Source organism: Cygnus atratus, chromosome 14 (assembly GCF_013377495.2).
Source record: "Cygnus atratus isolate AKBS03 ecotype Queensland, Australia chromosome 14, CAtr_DNAZoo_HiC_assembly, whole genome shotgun sequence".
Classification (NCBI taxonomy): Eukaryota; Metazoa; Chordata; class Aves; order Anseriformes; family Anatidae; genus Cygnus; species Cygnus atratus.
The window spans coordinates 13673740-13681691 of NC_066375.1; the positions used below are offsets into that span (position 1 = coordinate 13673740).

General features: G+C 41.7%; 1 protein-coding gene across 5 annotated transcripts in view; it reads left to right on the forward strand.

Moving 5' to 3' along the window:
* FBXW11 (F-box and WD repeat domain containing 11) overlaps positions 1–4801 on the forward strand; it is a 75834-nt gene extending 71033 nt beyond the window's left edge. For all 5 annotated transcript variants that reach the window (XM_050713563.1, XM_035562861.2, XM_035562862.2 and 2 more), the window contains one exon: positions 2321–4801. The gene's annotated coding sequence lies outside the window, so the exon portion shown is untranslated. The remainder of the gene's footprint in view (positions 1–2320) is intronic.
* Positions 4802–7952: the final 3151 nt, after the last annotated feature.

Here is a 7952-nt window from a genome sequence, read left to right on the forward strand (position 1 = left end):
GCTCATACAAACTTGAATTCTGCCCTGCTTGAGTGTTAGGGAATCAGTTGTATTCCCTACAGTATTTCATGCATATGTCCTTATGCTCCCTTTCTAAGTGAAAAACTCAAAATCTGAGCATAGTTTTTAGTGTCAAAAGTTATTACAGTATTGAATAAAACATACTGAACAGTTCATTTAAGAACTCCAAAGAAATTTTGACATCAAGAGCACTGCTGCAAGGGTAATCTAATAAAAACTCACTATTCTTTATAAAAAGAATAAAAAATTCTTTATTCTGTGTGCAGTGGAAGGCCAGCAGAAATCTGCAGAACGTAGTGTGCTAAACTTACTGTTTATGTCAGGTGGGGAAGTGGCTAAAAGATGCATTTTCCTGGGAGATAAATCCTGAAACTACCCAAACAGGCAGGTCCTCCAGCACTGCTTATCTGTCACTTCCACTTCAGAATTGCATTCAGTCCAGGGTGGCACACCTGTGTTCTTGTTGTGGAAGGCTTGGTGTGGTCACTGATGGTCATGTCCCGAGGGACTTTGTCCTCATCTAAGACAGGGATGCTGCCATTGCCTTCAGCGCCACCTGGGTCACTACCTAGATGAACTTCTGTGTGGAAACTCCAGGGCTTGTTGAAGTTGGTTTTCCCTCCCTGTGGAAAACCTTTTCTTCTTTCACGCCTATATATAATATCTTTGCACGCCTTCTCAGGCGTATAGAATAGTCCGTGTGAGAAGGTGACAATAGTTTTGGGAACAAACTTAATCCATCTTCCAGTTCATTCACTAGTACCTTCTTCTGTTCGCTTGTAAGGTGGAGATTGGCAAATTCTTTTGTACAGAAAGTACAGTGCATTTGGCAGGTTTCTCTTATTAGCTTTGATTCATGGAAAAGCTATACATAGTGTGTCTTAAGCTCAAAAGAAATGAGGAGTTGAATAAAATGTATTTCAATTTGCTTGAACAGCAATATGCTGGTGTTCTTATTTTCTTTCTTGCCATATGTGGCCCATAAGATCCACTGTCATGGAGATTTGTCGATGAAATATGAAGAACCCTTGGCAGTGTGCTCTTCCTTTCAAATTCTGCACACTTGACAGTTTTGAACGGCTTATGTCTGACTTGTCCCATGATGCAGAACTGAAAACATGCAGGCCTCCATATCCTGGGAACTGTCGGTGTTGGTAATGATGGTCCCTTAATAATTGTTTCCTATACAGGAGAGATGCTGTGATGTCACTTTATGACAGGTTTGTCTGAATTCAGAATCCACAAAACATAAATCTACATACAATTATGGTCAAACAGCTAATATTTCATTATGACATTTAATGAAACAGTTTTATATTCTTTCAAACATTATAGTTTTCTGAATTTTGAAACAGCCCTGTGCCCTTGCTTTTTTTTTTTTTTTTTACAAGGCTTGCAATGTTATGCCTCTTCAAAGCGGATCATTTTTGACAGTCCTGGCAGTTGGCTGCAAGAGTTTTATTGCTTTCTGTTGAATTCCTGTTGTTTATTGTAACATGATAAAAATTGTTACCATATGATAGTCTAATATTCTTATATTAAGCACTAGGCCTTGGGCTAGGGGGAGGGGAAGTCAAGGGGGAAGTGCCTAAAGATGTTTTAACTTTTCATGGGAATTTCTGTACCAGAGCAGGGTAGTTCGCCGTTGTCCACAAAAGTGGTTTTGGGAAAGTGGCAAGTAAAATTGAAGTTCAGATTTAATTATGGTAAGAATTCGGTCTCCAGGCTTGTAAGAATCACGTGACTCAACAACGTAAACAAAACGTAGCACTACTTGACTTTGTCTGTTGTCTTAAAATCCCATGTACAGGAAGAACTGAACTTTGTGTCAGTGCAAACCATGCTCCTCTGCAGCATGGAGGAGAAGAAAGTTCAGCTGCTGTAGGCCGCTGTTTCAGTGAAGTGGGTGGCATTGAGCAAGGTGAGCGTATGGCTCACCTGTTGGTCCCCAACCAGACGTGTAAGAAAAGTGCCAACCAGAAGGGACCTCCCACTCAAGAATGTGGGCCGTTGAGAGTCTTGCTCTTTGCAGAATATGCTCTGAATTCAGTTATGAGGGCAGTGTCCCGGGGAGGTGTCTGTCTTTGAGGGGAGTATTTGTAGCACAATGAACTATTTAAAGGCGAGTGCCCCCTGAACGTGTCACGGTAAGTGGTGTGCTCCCTGCAGGTATTTTGTTCCTGTAGTTTCAGCCTGGTGTACAAGTGGTGGTATGTGCCTAACCTTCTCCAGATGTCTTCAAATGTTGCTTTTGGACACTTGTGTTCTGCCAGTTCAGCTTGTCTTTTGTCTTTTTCAGGGTTTCACAGTCTTGAACTACTGGATTTTGGCTACTACATGCCTGAAGATGTTGATCGACATCTAAAGTCAGAATTGGTTCTAGATGCTGTGTAGATGCAAAGCAGCACAAATCTATATCTAAATTTCTTAATCTTTCCTGCTCAGTGGTCGTCTTTGAATTTACTGCAAATTCACTGACTTGGAGTAGATGAATTTCAGAAGCCTATCCTTCCCTGCAATGAGAAATCCAAAGCTTCACATGTAAATTGTCCGTAGAACCTGAACTCAGATGGCTTGTTTTTCAGAAATAAATCAGAAGTCAAGAAAGGACTTGGCCTAATTTATATTGCTTTGCACTTTTGTCTGACTTTAAATAAAAAAACATTCTCCAATGAAATTTGGGTGCCAAACACATACCCAGAATGTACAGAGCTTTGCTTTCAAAGTCACCATTGTCCTTTAGACTTTAATCTCATGACAGATTCAGAGCCTGTTTTGTTTGATAGGAGTGTACGTTGGACTCTTAGAAATATTTCTGAATTGCTCAGTAATATTTTTGGATTACAGTTTACTTGTTTCTGCACCAATAATTTCTTTTAAATTAAAAATTACCTGTAATTCAGGTTAGGTTATCTAAACTAGTTGTATAGCACTGTCGTTTCCTTTTAACTGTGCTCTGTACTACAGCCGTCCTATGCTTCTTAATGTTTGGTATAGTAAAACCTTTCCATGTGTGCTTGCCTCATTTCAAATACTGTATAAGCATGTAGATATAATGTACATAACAGTGTAACCTCCGGGTGCTAGGAGTCAGGATTTCCTGACACTACACACTAATACAAAATGTGGTAGCACTTGGCAGCAGGATGTTCTAACTACTGGCACTGTAGGGGTTAATATGAGTTACCTAGAAATTTTCTCTGCAAAAGGAGGTTTTCAGTATTCATTAGGATTTTTTTTAATGGGAACTACATATTTTAAAATGTAATTTCTAAACTTTTTAAAAATTAAAAAATGTTTAATTTATGTTCTGTATCTTAATTTTGTGCCGCAGTATTTACGGATGTCTTTCTTTTAACACCAGTAGGTTCTCACGACTGCCTGCTGATGTCCTTCTTTAGCATTAGTTGGTCTGCTCAATGGAGAAGGTGCCATGGGCCAAAGTTAAATTTATTTATGTTTGATTTGTAACACTTCCTTACGGTGGAGTGGAGGTCCCTTCAGGTCAATGTTCTGATTACCATGCTAGTTCTCTTACCTGTGGCTATCAGCTGTAACCATATTGCAATGTCCTGGTCATGGTTTCTCTTTGTTAGCATGCTTTTGTTTGGAAACCTCGGTAGTTTCTTACATTGTCATAGTCTCCCCTCTAATTTATGTGGTCGTATAAACGCTACTGCATTTTTCTTATGTCAGAGTAAGACATGGACAAATGCGAATTTGAATATTTTATCTCCATTAGCCATGTGTGACTATGCCTGTTGGTGGCTTTTCTTTAATGCTTCAGTCAAACTCAGCGTGAAATACGCCTGTTTTCCTGGGGAAGATGTGTGTTGGCACAGAAATGTATTGTCATTCCTTTGATCATTGTATGTCGTGTATTTTTGTCCTCTGGCAGCACTTTCTTGGGTTTGAATTTTTCCCTTTTACAACCAGAAAGGCTGAGGGATGTCAGATTGCCGAGGGATCGATCCTGAGCTTACCAGCAGAACAGCTATGGTTAGATGCAGCATTTCTGTGTCAGACAAGTTCAGAGAAAGCATTCATCAAGACATTACTGAAACGTTACAGAAGTGCAACTCAAGGTTTTTTCCTCTTCACATTGAGAGAGGTGTTGGGATCAGTGTTTAAGTTAACTCCCATTTACGTGTTACTACAATGATATTTATTTCATCAAGATGACCGAATGTGATGAAGTACAGAAGGTTAAAAACACGCTCCTAAGCGTCCATAAGATCACTTTTTGGTAAGCTTGACAGTAGTTTGTGAAAGTGTCTTACTTTACCCTTCTCATCTAATAGCTTTAATATTAAACTGTTTAAAAAGAAAATCTGTCGCAGCCCTGAAGAAAAAGGTATTTGTTTCTGAAAAATGGAGTCCTTTTTTAAATGCATGTGTAAGACTTAAATTCCTGTTTTTCCTTGGGAGATAATGGTATTTGAACATGCGGTCTAAACTTCTTTGTGCTTTGTGTAACATAGCAGTGGACTTTTGTGATTGGCACCCAAGGAACTTGACTCCTGGGATTAATGGTAGTGATCCTGGCTGCACTCTGGACTTTGTTTTGCTAACATAAATGAGCAACTGTACATTACTGCTATATTAATGTTTCAAAGCACTGGGATAGTCTAATTCTAACTTGTAATTATGTTTGCCAATTATCTGTTTGGAAAGTTGGTGTATGAACAGCTTATTGAAACTGTTAAATTGTACAGATATCGTTCATGATCTAAAGCTTTGTACCGTGGAATGTGCTTAATAAAAAAAAGTTTGAACTTAATTTGTCAAATAAATGGATCAGTAACGTCATCTAACTAAATGGTGGTATCACGCATTAGTTAATGTATGGACAAGGTGAAAAACTGCACCAAGCTAGTTCACCGATCTTGGAGAAACTTCTCTGCTTTGCTCTGCAGCACTTCTGTTCCGTGCATCAGCAGAAACATCGCAAGAATTATTTTATTAAGAATGCAGATAGACTTTTTAAAATATTACCTATTTCCTGGGCTGCTAAAGCAATTCGTGCCCTGAGCCCTGTGCAGATAAAGGGTCTTCTGATGCTAGCTGTGTCTTAAGAAAAACTGCTTTTCTTGGATTTTCTTTTGCTAATGTGCAGTGACTAGGGTGCATAAGTCCTTCAAAGATCTTATGTTAGACAACCACAATAAAAAAATCACTGGTGTGTTCTGTGGCATCACATCAGTAACAAAAAAGGCTAAACGTTTTTGGTATTTCTTCTGTCCCCTGGTATTCTGTCAGTTTTATTTGTGAGCAGGCTTTGCTTTTAAAGAATTTGAGAAATCGTTGCTGCTGCTTGGTTAATGAGTTCTGACACTTCAGTTCTGAAGAGGCTGCCCAGAAGTGATTTATCGTGCCGATCTCGTGGTGCTGCCTCGTCCTGTTAGCATGAGGGGTCTGGCCGGGATCTTGCTGGTTTGTCAAGGTACAGGAATGAGGGCGGTGTGGTGGCCAAACCCGTTCACAGGCACGCTTTGTGTTAAATTGTTGTGGCTTTGGGCATCTTTGGTAACTGGGTTGACTTTGTGTGCCTACCATGGGGCTCACCAGTGATCTTCTGTTGGAAGTGTTATTTTTGGTAAGGTGTAAGTTGGATGTGCTTACCTGAAATGTTTTTAAAGGTACTATAAGCACTGCTAAGAATATGAAGCATGTTCTGGCTAAGTATTAGCAAATTCAGTATTCAAAATTCCTCTCTGTAGGTAACTTTTATTCTTCTTGGCCTAATCTGACACCGGATAATTTCAAAGAAATTTCACTTTTGTTCAGACTAGCTGCACTTCACTGAGAGGAAAGCAAGTGAAATCTTCATGTATTTTTCTGCTAGAAGTGCATTGTAGAAAGTGAAGCCTCATCAAACTATTTAAAGCCCTTGTGAATGTCTTTCTGAATATCGTTGTCCATAAGAGCCACATGAAAATCTGGAGTAGAAACTTTGAGATCAAACTTAAAATCCATCTCACCTGGGTGGGCTTCAGATTTTTATTTTTTCTTCAAGTTGTATTCTTAATATTCTTAACAGTCTTTGTTAATTCCCACTGGAGAGCTTTGCAGTGAAGTTGAAGCTCCTCTGCTGGGCGCTCACACTCATCCTCCCAGAGTTTGGGGCCCCCTTTTGACTTTTCTCTCTTGCCCAAAGCTGGGTGGGGTGCACTGCTGGGCACGGTGCAGCTGTGCTGCTGCCAACCAGCCTGCAAGCACCAGGTGAGTAGAGCGAACCTGGGGCCATCTGGGCATGGTTAAGAAGAGGCTATTGAGTATTCTCAGATTTCAAGGTCTGAGGGTGCCGTGGCTGTTAAATATACAGGAGAATTGGGTTTTACCCTGCTCGTTGTCTGATCACGTTACACAAGCAGATGGTTTTGCTGTATGCTGTGGCTCGATGCTCCCAGGGGATGAGGGACCCCAGGCTGCTGCTAGCTGTAACCAGGTGATGGAAAGGTTTGTGCTTAGAAGTGAGGCAATGGGTGTGTGTGTAATGTCCTTCAGTGCCCTGTGTTTGTGGGGGCAGCTGTGTTCTTATCCTGTAAGTTAGCCAGCTGTGTCCTAATTTGTGCTTAGTTTCTTCTGAGCAGCAATGGGTTTGCTTGATTCAGCAAACCATGAGCATAGTTCGTGAAGAGGATTGGAGAGGCAAGTGCTTGACAGGTAACTACAAATAACTTGTGTGAGTCTTTTAAAAGTCCCATCTGAAGAAAGGCTTCAGTGGGCTGTGCTGTTGTGACTTTATGGCAAGAGTTGTCAGTGGATCCCCTGCCTCTGGTAACCCCCTGCTGCCATGAGGTGCCCGCTTGTGGCTGCTGTTGCATGTCGGTGCGTGCAGGAAGGTTGCCCTGGGCTTTTCCTCTGTTGTCACTGTGAGATAGCAGCTTTGCAACAAACTTACTGCCTGCAGAAAAGGCTCCTGTTAAAGAGATCCAGCTCAGCCTGGGCTGGCTTTCAAGGTCAGAGCCATGTTGATGTGCTTCATTGGGTACAAATGCACTTTAGTCTAATTAATCAGTGGAAAGCCTGGTTCAAGAACGTGGTGGGAGAGTGAGCAGTGAGATGTGTTTTTGGGCTGAGCAAGAGATGTTTGGGCCTGATACTATAAACTGTCCAGCCCAGAGCTTTCTCCTTGGCAGGTACAGAGCTGAGCAGTCCAGGCCTGAGTTTTCTGCTTGACTTTGCTGACTCTCTGCTGCAGTGTGTTTTTTTTTTTCCTTCACAGATGTCTGCTCTTCATTTACCTCTGCTTCTTACCATTTCCAGAAGCTTTTTTTTTTTTTCTGAGCAGCTGTGAGATGCAGAAGATCCAAGTGGGGAGTGTGAGCAATGCTGCCTGGACTTGGGGAAGGAAGGTGGTGGTTACCCAGGGGGAAAATTTGCACAGATAGAATAACTGGAACAGCGTGTGCGGAGAGCACTTGGATGCAAAGAACACCTTGCTTTCCTGTCCTGCATGGCTGTGGTTGTATTTCTCCAGAGCCTGATTGTGCCAGATCTCCTGCTCTGGGTCATCACCTACCTGGGATGGCAGCAATTAACAGCTAATGAGTTTCAGGTGCTTGCTCTTTGCTGGATCAGGGGTGGATGCTGCCCAGCACTGTCCTGCAGCAAATACTGGGCAGGCACCAAACCTCTTTGCTAGTCTGGAGCTGGGAGCTTTTAGTCAGGCTCAGGGAAGGAAAAGGGGCTGGTGTGACTGTAACAGGCCTGTCCTGAAGCCTCTCCAGTTCCTGACATGTAAGCTGGAGGGTAAATAGCACGTGCCTCTGGAACGGATCTTTTGGGATGCGTATGGATGAACAGCTCCTTAAGCTGCCTGCTTACCACAGGTGTGACCTTGTCCTCAGCTGTTGTAAGGAAATTTTGCTAACCAAAGGTTTTCTTAAAAATATTGTTAAAGCTAAGGATTGCCTCCAAGGTTAACT